General features: G+C 48.1%; 1 protein-coding gene across 4 annotated transcripts in view; it reads left to right on the forward strand.

Annotated features, from left to right (window-relative positions):
* The first annotated feature begins 743 nt into the window (after positions 1–743).
* The window catches only part of MATN2 (matrilin 2), a 136,958-nt gene continuing 125,578 nt past the window's right edge, over positions 744–12,123 (forward strand). For all 4 annotated transcript variants that reach the window (XM_047842136.1, XM_047842138.1, XM_047842137.1 and 1 more), the window contains exon 1: positions 744–876. The gene's annotated coding sequence lies outside the window, so the exon portion shown is untranslated. The remainder of the gene's footprint in view (positions 877–12,123) is intronic.

Genomic DNA, 12,123 nt, shown 5'->3' on the forward strand with positions numbered 1-12,123 from the left:
GTCATGTTCTCCCACTTCACAAAGTTGCAAACGTCTTCGCCCATAATTGCAAAAGTCTTGTTTGAACTAGACTCTCTCTGCTCCTCCAGGGTAGGATCTTTGTTCCTCTCTGTCCTGGCGTCCTTACTGCCCTCTCCACCCCCGGGCCTGGTCTGGCCCCTGGCCAGTGGACGCTCTGTTAATATGAACTGGCACTGGTGGGGTGTTCCGGGCACTGCCAAGACAGGTCCTGGCACTTGTCACCAATTATCCCAATTCTCACCATCTTTTCTTCATCCCCGTCATCGGTGGACGCCTCTTGGAGATCCTGACCCCAAGTGCAGGATACGGCCCCCTTGCCATGCCTGCCCTCTCTCGGGAGATGCTCTCCCCCAACCCCACCCCGCCAAGCCCCTTCAAAGGGTGCGGTCCAGACCCCTGGAGTCCGAATCCCATCTGGGCTTGCGGAGGCACCGAGCGGAGCCGGGTGGCAGCGAGCAGGGCGTCCGGCCAGGGTGCCCAGCGCCGGGGCTGCCTGCAGGGTGGGGCCGCGCTCGCGGCCGCTCCCTGTCCGCGCCTTCCCCATCCCCAAAGACGACACCCCTCCTTCCGCCCGGCCCGCTCCCCACCCTCGCCGCGGCGCCGCCTCCCGCCGCCCTCCCGCGCTGGCCCCGAGCCTCGCAGGCAGCCAGCGAGCGAGGGGAGCGCTCTGGGATGGGACTTGGAGCAAGCGGCGAAGGAGGAGACAGCGGCCGCGGCTCCGGCTTCTTCCGCGGCTCCCACGAGCGACCCCCGAGGAGAACCGCGCCTCTCCGAGCGGCGAGGGGGCCGACGCCGAAGACCCGGGGGGCTGCGCCCGTCTCGCTGCCCAGGCGTCCGAGGCGGCAGCGGCTGCAGGTGAGCGGGGCGCTATTTCCCCGGGGCTCTGCACGGCCCCGCCGCCCCGAGGCGCAGACACGCCGACCGCAGACCGCCGAGCCGCAGAGCTCGGGCGCACGCGGGTGCTGCCCCGAGGCCTGCGCGCCCGCCTCGCCCCGGGCCCCTGCGGCTCCGCGCGGCCCCTCTGGCCAGGCGCCCCCTCCGGCCCGGGGCCCGTCGCCCGGACCCCGCTGGGCAGGCGCGAGCGGAGGGCGGCGCTGCCCGGACCCCCGGCGCGGGGAGAAGTCCGGCCACCTCGGCCGGGCGAGCGGGACGCGCTCCCCGCGCGGGGCGCACCGCGCGGCCGCCGGACCGCAGTGCCCCGTGGGGGCGCTGTCAGCCGCCGCGGGGACTCCGGACTTGGGCTCCAGCGACCCGGGGAAAGGGAGACTTGTTGAGCGGGCATCGGTGTGGTTCGTGTAATACTGGCAGGCCAGATGCAGTCGGATTCCTCCCCTCGGTCGGCTGGTATTTTAATGCCCTTCATCTGGATTTTGTTCTTGGTCCTCCCTCTTGTGTCTCTCCATTGTGGAGAAAGGAGGGAAAGGGGAGGGCATTTTGTGGTAGTTGCTAGAAACCCCGAGGACAATTTGGGGAGGGGGGACCCTCTCTCTTTAAGGTCTCCAGGGCTGGATGCGCAGGAAGCAACCTCCTCGGGAACAGACCCTCACCCTGAACTAACCCAATTGACAAAGTTCCAAATTGTCAGAAAGCAGGGAGCCGGGATGCTTCTGCACCAAGCGCATTGAACCTGCCTTCCAGGAGATGGGAGGCTGTAGGGCTGACGACCAAGGGCATGGAGTCTGGGATTAGCCTGCCTAAGTTCACACTATGGCTGTGAAGCTCACAGGTTAGTAACCTTAGACTTACCCAGCTACGCTATGCCTCAGTTTCCTCATCTGTCTAATGGGGATGATAATACCTACAGGGCTGTGAGGATTAAAGTCCTTAGAACAGTTCCAGGCACAACCTAAAGTGAGTTTCACCACCTCTCTTTCCAGAAAAAGCAAGCCGTTCCTATGACCAGTCACCTCCTCCTCAACTCAGGAAGATAGCCTCTCCACAGATACATGAAGGTGGCAGATAATCCACATGTATTTAACTGGAGTTTTCCATTCAGGAGTCACTCCTACATAGTTCTCCCTGCCTGCTTTCCAAGGGACAGGTTCATAAAACCATGTCAAGATCCCAAAATGGGCTTATGGCCTGCCCCAAACAGTCCAGCATGGCTCAATAACCCCCCAAGGGCTTCTGAGCACAGCAGGGTGATTGATGTTCTCAAGGATGACCCTCAGACCTGAGTTCCTTGCTGTGGTAATGGCCTCTCCATCCACTGGGCTGCCCGAGCCAGGAAAATCAGCCCAGTCCTCAGCATCTCCTTCTCTGTTTTCTCCTAGATCTGCTCAGTCACCAGGTCCTATGAATTCCCTCTTGGCCCCTGAAGCTTGGTCCCTTAGAATCCCCTGTTGAGAATGCGGGTATCTGTGGCTCTTCACTACCTGTCCAAACTTTTATTCCTGACGGTAGGATTCAGCCCCAGGCCCCCCAGTTGCCAGGACTCTTATAAACCAGAGCTCCACGGTTCCTTGCTCCTAGCATCCAGGCCCAGGCAAGCCGGAGCCACTGTGGCCTGGGCTCACGCTCTGGGGGTGCCATAGCAGGATCCACCTCTGAGATCTCCTGAGCTGGTTGTCATGCCCTAAGCTCTTACCAACAAACACCATGTATCTCTCTGTTCCGCAAGAGGTATTTGGAGTGAAGCCCAAGATTTACAGAAAAGGAAATGGATGATTGAGCCTTGAAAAATCCAAAAGAAATAAGAGGGTCTTTGGAGGTTCTAGAAGGAAATCCCACAGTTTCCTAGAAACAGCTCTGGCTGGTGCCTAGGAGAAGGCAAGGGATGAGGCAGAGGTGTGTCTGGAGAAAGAGGCAGAGACAGGCTCAGGCCTCAGGAAAAGCAGACCGAAGAGGGTGTGATGGATGTAAACGCCGGCGGGCACCGGTGTTGGGCGTGCAGCTGGGCAGGCAGTGACAGAGGACATGCTAAGACTCGGGGATGAGTGGTTGGGTTTAAGACCAGTCAAGGGGGTGAGGGAGCCTCTGGTGCTTTCCCCAGGACTCGCTGTCCTCTGGCCTGCAGCACCCGTGTTCAAGAGAGCCCTTACCTGGGACTCCCCACCTTAAGGGAAGCTCAGGAGGGCTGCCTTGTTTAGCATTCATGTGAGAATAGGTCAGGAGGGTCAGGGGAAGAGGGAGGCTGAAGCCCCATACAGAGCGGAGCCTGTCATCACTGTTGCTAGTAAATAGTGCCAGACAGGCCTTTCCAAGGAACCAGTTGCCACTTGGAGCTCCAGACTGTGAGGTCATCTTTGAAGCCTGCCATGTGGCTCGGCAGACAGCCACGACTGCCTTACCTGGCAGGACCCTGAGACTCAGGACTCAGGACTCGGGACTCTCAGGACTCAGAGGGAAAGGCAGGGCTGGGCTTGATTCCGGAGGTCTCGGCTGTTGTCAGAAATGGGTTGTCGTGACGATGACAGTGATGACAGGTAGTGCGGGTACAACCCACAGCACACCGATCTTGGCACCTGAAGAAGCTGAGTTCCAGTCTCAGCCCCATGTGTGTGTTTGTATATGTGTTGGGGCGGTGGGGTGGGGTGGGGAGAGGGAGCTGCTTGGAGTCGTTGAGGTTGGCACTGTAACACAGAGCCGGGTCATGGGGCTTTGAGTGCCACAAAGCAGGGAGGCAGCACAATTATTTTTTCGTGAATGTGTAACCAGCGTTCTACTTAATTAGTAGAACGTTTTCAGCACTCCAGAACCCCCCGGCATGCCTCCTTCTGTGCACTGACGCCTATCCTGATTCCTATGATAGAGATGAGTTTTGTCCTTTTTGAATTCTATCTTGTTCAATATTATGTTTGTAAATTTACTATGTTAATGCATGAAGTGGGAATTCATTCTTTTCTCTTGCTGTGTAATATCCACACTCTGCCACAGTGTGTCTGTTCTACTGTTAAGGGTCATTTGCATTCTTTCCATTCACAGTTCCTTTTGAAAGGGAGTGACCACCTACCCATGTGTCAGTTGTCATAAACTCAATCCAACCAGCAAAGAGACATTGTATGAGGTTATGGGACTGGATGAAGGGTTAATGAGAGAGAGAAAGAGAGAGAGAAAGAGTGTGTGTGTGTGTGTGTGTGTGTGTGTGTGTGTACTGGTGGGGTAGGTGGGGGGAGTAGTTGAGGTTAGCATTTACAACATAGGGCCAGATAACAGGGCTTTGAATGCTAAGCTAAGAAATCTAGATTTTATCCTATTGGTATGTGGAAATCTCAGGCAATTTTTTAGCAAGAGCATGCTAAGCATGATATTGTGTTGGGAAGATTGAATTCAGCAGTGGCGCTAGATGGAGTCAATAGGAGAGGCTTGGAAACAGTTTGTTAATTAGGAGTATGATCAATTCCAAGTTACAGAAAAAACTGAAATAACAGTGGCTTAAAGGAGGAAGTTTATTTCTGTCTTGCGTTCTAGAAGCCTGGAGGCGGTGAGTTCAAAGTGAGAGTAAAGTCAGGGACCCACACTCCTGCGCTTCATTATTTTCACCATGCAGCACGGCTTCCGTTTCCGTGGTGGGTCAGGGTTCAAAATGAGTGCTAGGTATCTAGCCGGGATGTTCTCATTCCAGCCAGCAGGAAGGAAAAAGGAAAGGAGGTCATTCCCTCATCCCTCCTTAAGGAGTCTTTTCAGAAGTTGTACGTACCATATCCACTGGAATCCACTGGCCAGCAGGCAGTCACGTAGGCAAGAAGCAAGGACTAGGCTGGGGCGCCTGGGTGGCGCAGTCGGTTGAGCGACCGACTTCAGCCAGGTCACGATCTCGCGGTCCGTGAGTTCGAGCCCCGCATCGGGCTCTGGGCTGATGGCTCAGAGCCTGGAGCCTGTTTCCGATTCTGTGTCTCCCTCTCTCTCTGCCCCTCCCCTGTTCATGCTCTGTCTCTCTCTGTCCCAAAAATAAATTAAAAAAAAAAAAAAAAAAAAAAAAAAAAAAAAAAAAAAAGAAGCAAGGACTAGGAGCTGTGGTCTTTGTTCCAGCCCATCACGTGTCCAGTTAAAAGTGGGGTTTCTATTACTAAGGAAGGAGAGGAAGGAAGATACTGGGGGATAATTGGCAGTGTCTGCCAAGACCTTTGTGGTCTCTCTGATGGGAATAAGGTCTGCAACCTTGGTATGGACTGGAGAGGGAAGAAGACATGTGGGACATCACTGAGAAAAAATGGAAGGACTTGGTGCTTGAGTGCATGAAAGGGAAAAAAGATATGGAAGGAATATATATATATATATATATATATATATGTATGACCATATATACCATAAGATATATAAGATATATAAGATATATGGTATATATATCTTAAAAAAGATATGGAAGGAATATATATATATATATATATATATGACCATATATACCATAAGATGAAGAGAGTTCCCCCCCCCCAAAAATGATTCCTTGTTTAAAAATGTTTATTTCTGAGGGGGGAGGGGTAGCGAGAGAGGGGGGACAGAGGATCTGAAGCAGGCTCCATGCTGACAGCAGAGAGCCTGATGTGGGGCTCAAACCCATGAGTCGTGAGATCATGACCTGAGCTGAAGTTGGACGCTCAACCGATTAAGCCACCCAGGCACCCCCCAAAAATTATTCCTCAGGAAAGAAGAACTTGCCCTATATTTGAGTCCTTGCAAAGTGTCTCAAGGTACAAGGAATCTATCAAATATTTTGAACAAACCGTTGTTTGGGGAATACACATAAGTTCAAAATGTCTTCAGTCAGTGTGCTGGTTTGAGTTCATGTAGAAGTCAATTGACCAAAACAATAAAAAAAGCAACTCAGATTTTGTAATTATTCTTGAGAGCACAGTTTCACAATTGCAAGGATTGGATGATGCTGGATATAATCCTTTTTTTTTTTTAATTTTTTTTTTCAACGTTTATTTATTTTTGGGACAGAGAGAGACAGAGCATGAACGGGGGAGGGGCAGAGAGAGAGGGAGACACAGAATTGGAAACAGGCTCCAGGCTCTGAGCCATCAGCCCAGAGCCTGACGCGGGGCTCGAACTCACGGACCGCTAGATTGTGGCCTGGCTGAAGTCGGATGCTTAACCGACTGCGCCACCCAGGCGCCCCTGGATATAATCCTTTAAACAGCAACACAACGAATGAGCAATTTGCAGAGATGGTAAATTTATGCCTCTGGAACATACACGGTCCTCATGGTATATGAGTGGGAATTGCTGGCCTGAGACAAAACTTCCAGTGACAGCATCCTATATGGATTTGGAAAGTGCTGGATCTCAGACAACTTAGACACAAGTGAAGATGTTAGAAGACTCAAAAAGTATCTTTAGTGGTGACAAAATATTGATGTTAGGCAAGCATTTGAAAACATTGTCTTAGGAAACAAGACAAAACATTGTTCTATGAAACATTTTTTAATGTTTTATTTTTATTTTTGAGAAAGAGAGAGAGAGAGAGAGACAGAGCAGGGGAGGGGCAGAGGGAGAGGGAGACACAGAATCCGAAGCAGGCTCCAGGCTCTGAGCTGTCAGTCTAGAGCCCGACGGGGGGCTCAAGCTCACAAACTTCAAGATCCTGACCTGAGCCAAAGTTGGATGCTTAACTGACTGAGCCACCCAGGTGCCCCTATGAAACATTTTTAATGAAAAGAGCATTATTTGTAAAGTGATGTATTATTTTGTAATTTAAAATGTTTTGAATATGCGTTTGTGACTAAATTGATACATGAGTTGTTATAACTAGATATTTGATATTTTATCTATATCTTTAAAAAATTATATATTTAACTTTTCTCACCCAGTCTCTTCCCGGAGCTTCAGAACTGCTCTTTCTGCCTGGCGTCCTTCACCCAGACAGAGAAACTTGGCTGAGAAATTTGAGGGAGGGGATCCTCCCATCATAAGAGATAGCCATTGGAGTCACCTGTAGTTAGGCAAATGTAGTATGTATACGAAGACATGAGTTGGGGCATGGCACTTGTCAGCTACAGAACTAAGGCCAGTTTGAGTCAACATTTATCGATCTTTCATTCATCAATAAATGTGCTTATTCAACATTTGTCTATTTTCAAAAAATGTATTTATAAAATTCGGCACCCAGCATGTGGGTGATACAGCGATGACAATGTATGGTCCCAGGGAACAGCTCACAGACCAGGCTGGGAGACAGATATGGCAGCAAGAAAACTCAAGTGCTGGGCAGACAACAAACCCATTGTCAGGGGTGTATAGGAAAGTCGATCTTCATTGGGAAAATTGAGAACATGTTAGAGAGTGGGTGACACAATGAGCTGAGCCTCAAGGAATGAATGCAATTTTGACTAACGTAGAGCTTCCAGGCCAAGGGACCAGCATGGACGGAGGCACTCAGCTATGACAAGAATCTCAGTTCTTCAGGCCCCAGTGGGAGGTCCGGGGTGGCTGTGGGATTGCCATTGTTGGAGGGGTGGGCGGCAGTCAGTCCAGGAGAGCCTTGACTATTAATGTGATGCAGTAAGGCCATAGATGGGTTCTGAACAGAGGAGGGACAGGACCAGTGGGTGAAAGACGCCAGGCAGAAAGAGCAGTTCTGAAGCTCCGGGAAGAGTCCGGGAGAGAAAAGGAGAGCACGGAGCCTTGCTGTGGCAATAGGACAGTCAGGAGGGTGGGACGGGGAGAGGTGGGAAACCAGGGTTTGCCCACTTGTGAATGTGATGGTGACACGAGGAAGACATGGAGGCTGGCTCCAAGTTTCCTGGCTGGTGGCTGAGCACATGGGCTACCCGGACCGTGAAAGGGCTTGAGTGGAAGAAGATGAGTTTGAACTTTGGAAAGGCTGAGCTGACAAGCAGGCCTTTTTCACTGGGTGAAAAAATCACAGACAGGCAATGTCAGGGCGACCTGAAGGCAAAGGGCAGTCTAACATTTAAAGCCACGTGCAAGCCATGGCCTTGAGTCTGAGCAGTGGTTGGGTTCCGATGGCCAGACAGGCAGGAAGGAGGTGGGGATTCCGGTCTCAGGTGGAAGATGAGCCTCGGATCTTGCTGTGGCTCCAGTCCTGGGGGACTCTGTGAACACAGAGAGTGGTTAGCGTGCTGACAGGGGAGGCCTTTGAGGAGCAAAACAATAGAATCCGAGGTCCAAGAATTGTCAACATTAGGGAGGCTATTCCAAATCTTTTTTCTAACAAGTAGGCTGCCTGCCTGAGAGATGGCAGGGATAGGCTTTGTCACTTAGCTAAGCTCTCAGGCCTTGGAGCGTATCTTCCCATCTGTGAATCCTAGTGTCCCATTCATAAAATTGGAAACTCATCCACCTCGCAGAATGATTGTAGGGGTTAAATGAGATGACAGTATACAAAATGGCCAGTTCACGGTGTGGCCCTTCCCCCTTTCTCTTCTTGTCCAGAAGGCAGAGTTGGTAGGAGGTCATATCCAGCCTTAGGATCGCAGGGTTGTACTGGCCTGTGGTCCCGTTTAGGTTGAGAAACACTGTTTCCAGGTCACGCCTCTCATTTTATGGCTAATTAATTAAAGCCCAGAAAGGTGAGTCACCTAACTGAGGTCACACAGGGTATTGTAATAGGGCCAGGCCTCTCCTCTTAGGGCCCATAGTACATCCTGTTGGCTCTGATGCAATTCTACTCGCCTGACCATTTACTTGGAATAGTGATGCCTAGAAGAACCCAGAGTTAGAACAATCTCCTCTCTCTCTTCCCCATCCCCTTGCTAAAGCTAAATGAAAAGATTCATTGTCCCACGGAGAGGAGAAAAATTGTTCAAACAAAAGTCAAAGCTGATGTATTTATTTAAAAAATATTCTTTCCATGACCCTAAATGCTTCATGGAATCTTTTCAGATTGAATTAACCTCTGTTTCCCAGCACAACAATCCTCCTATGCCCATACATGAAGGGACTGTTTCTCAAGCATCAGTCCATTTTCCAGCTAGAACTGGCTTCTGTTCTTCAAATACTAGCAGCTGTAAGTGTCCAGCTGAGAAACATTATGAATATGGTTCCATGCACTGATTTATTTTTGCTTGTTTCACTGCCATTGCATTTCTTTTTTTTTTTTTTTTTTTTACATTTTATTTATTTTTTGATAAAGAGAAACAGAGCATGAGCGGGGGAGGGGCAGAGAGAGAGGGAGACACAGAATCCCAAGCAGGCTCCAGGCTCTAAGCTGTCAGCACAGAGCCCGACAGGGGGCTCGAGCTCACAAACCATGAGATCATGACCTGAGCCGAAGCCGGATGCTCAACCAACTGAGCCACCCAGGCGCCCCCACTGCCATTGCATTTCATTTTTAACTTGAGAGTGAGAGAGAGAGAGAGAGAGAGAGAGAGAGAGAGAGAGAGAGAGAGAATCCCAAGCAGACTCCATGCTCAGCATAGAGCCCAACACAGGGCTCGATCCCACAACCCTTGGATTGTGACCTGAGCTAAAATCAAGAGTCAGATGCTCAACCGACTGAGCCACCCAGGCACCCCTCACTGCCATTGCATTTTTTAAAAAATCTGTCTTGCCTATATTGTCATTACTGGTTTTGTGTCGACATGCATCCAGTATTCTTTCCCCTATTCACTTTAGTTTCTTTTAAACAGCTTTTTTGAAATATAACTTCATGCGATAAAATTCATCACTTTTAAGTGGACAGTTTGATGAATCGGACAAATGCATAAAGCCATGTAACCTCCACCATAATCATGCTATTAACCACTTCTGTCACCCCCCAAACTTCCCTCATGCCCCTTTGTAGCTGATCTTTTGCCACCCACAGGCCCTTGGAACCACCGATCTGCTTTCTGTCATACAATGTTGCTCTTTATTGAATGTTACATAAATAGAACCATTCAGTATATAATTTTTTTGTATCTGCCTGCTTTCACTCAGCATAATTATTTTAAGATTCATCCAGTACCTCATCACTTTAATTGCCAAGTAGTATTCCACTGTATGGATACACCACAGTTTATTTATCCATTTGCTATTATGTGGACATTTGGGTTGTCTCCAGTTTTTAGCTTTGATAAATAACGTTTCTGGGAGCATCTGAGTGGAAGTCTTTATGTAGCTGTGTTTTCATATCTTTTTGGTAAATTCCAAAGATTGGGGCTGCTGGTAGGGAGGTGAAACATCTCGGTCTCCCCAGGACTGAGGAGTTTTCTGGGATGCAGGACTTTCAGTGCTAAACCATGGACAATTATGGGCAAACCAAGACAATTGGTCATCCTGTGCTATGCCATTTGGCAAGTGTGTTTTAAACTTTAAGAGAAACTGGAAATTTGTTTTCCAAAGTGGCTGCGCCATTTTGTATTCTTACCAGCAATATATTAGGGTTTTAGTGTCTTCATATCTTCACCAGTACTTGGTTATATGAGTCTTTTTAATTTTAGTTTTTCTAGTGGACTTGTCATGGAATCTCAGTCTTTTTTTTTTTTTTAATGTTTATTTATTTTTGAGATAGAGAGAGACAGAACACATGTGGGGGAGAGGCAGAGAGAGGGAGACACAGAATCCCAAACAGGCTCCAGGCTCTGAGCTGTCTGCACAGAGCCTGATGTGGGGCTCAAACCCACAAACCGTGAGATTATGACCTGAGCCGAAGTTGGACCCTTAACTGACTGAGCCACCCAGGTGCTCTGTAAGTCTGTTTTTTTTCCTTCTGTTTTATTTATTTATTATTTATTATTCATGTTTTATTTATTTTTTAAACTTATATCCAAGTTAGTTAGCATATAGTGCAACAATGATTTCAGGAGTAGATTCCTTCGTGCCCCTTCCCCATTTAGCCCACTGCCGCTCCCCCCCCCCTCCTCCAGTAACCCTATTTGTTCTCCATATTTAAGAGTCTTATGTTTTGTCTCCCTCCCTGTTTTTATATTATTTTTGCTTCCCTTCCCTTATGTTCATCTGTTTTGTATCTTAAAGTCCTCATATGAGTGAAGTCAGATGATATTTGTCTTTCTCCTACTGACTAATTTCGCTTAGCACAATGCCTCTAGTTCCATCCACGTAGTTGTGAGTGGTCGTCAGTCTGGTTTTAATTTGCATTTTTCTAATGACTAAGAATGTTGAACATCTTTTCATACAGTTATTTGTCATTAGAAAATCATCTTTGCTGATGTGACCACTCAAATATTTCACATCTTTGCAGGTGGGTTGTTTGTCTTTTTCTTACTGAGTTATTAGAATTTCTTATTGAGTTATAAGAGCTTATATAGTCTGGCTATCAGTAATAGATCAGATATGTTGTGCAAATCTTTTCTACCAGCCTGTGACTTGCCATGCTATTGCATTGTAAGAATGGAAAGGTTTAAATTCTTTCAGATACTAGCATGTATTTTTAAGTTATATATTTTTGTGTCCTTTTATTATAATAGTCATAAAAAAACACAGAGGTTAATTTCATGTTCATTAAATGGCTTAATATGACAACATGAATAACTTGTACTTTATATTAATTGTTTTGATTGCATAATGATAACAAGTAGCTAACCTTACTGAGCACTTACTGTGTGCCACTCAGTGTTCTGTGTGCTTTATATATATGGACTGATTTGATCAATGTAGCAACCAGCTCTATTTGTTATCTCCAGTTTAAAGATGAGGAAACTGAGGAACAGTGTTGTCTGCTCAGTGTTAGACAGCTAGAAGTACTTAGTGCTGTTTATTTTATTTTGTTATTATTATTTTTTTAATGTTTATTTATTTTTGAGAGAGAGAGCGTGAGCAGGGGAGGGATAGAGAGAGAGGGAGACACAGAATCCAAAGCAGGCTCCAGACTCTGAGCTGTCAGCACAGAGCCTGACACAGGGCTTGAGCCCACGGACCATGATGAGATCATGACCTGAGCCGAAGTCGGACGCTTATCCGACTGAGCCACCCACGTGCCCCTTGTGCTGTTTATTTTATTTCCTTTTTAATTTTTTTTTTTAATGTAGGCTCCATGCCCAACTTGGGGCTTGAACTCATGACTCTGAGATCAAGAGTCATGTGCTCTACTGACTGAGCCAGCCGGACACCCCAAGTTCTACTGATTTTTAACTCCCTACCCTTCACCTACTCTTAGTGCCTTTTGGTTAATAATGGGGACCTGAAAACACAAACACTTCTTGAAATCAGCAGTAAACCTGACCATGTGAAATGGTATTGTTTTCTTGAAAATGATAA

Source organism: Prionailurus viverrinus, chromosome F2 (genome assembly GCF_022837055.1).
Source record: "Prionailurus viverrinus isolate Anna chromosome F2, UM_Priviv_1.0, whole genome shotgun sequence".
NCBI lineage: Eukaryota > Metazoa > Chordata > Mammalia > Carnivora > Felidae > Prionailurus > Prionailurus viverrinus.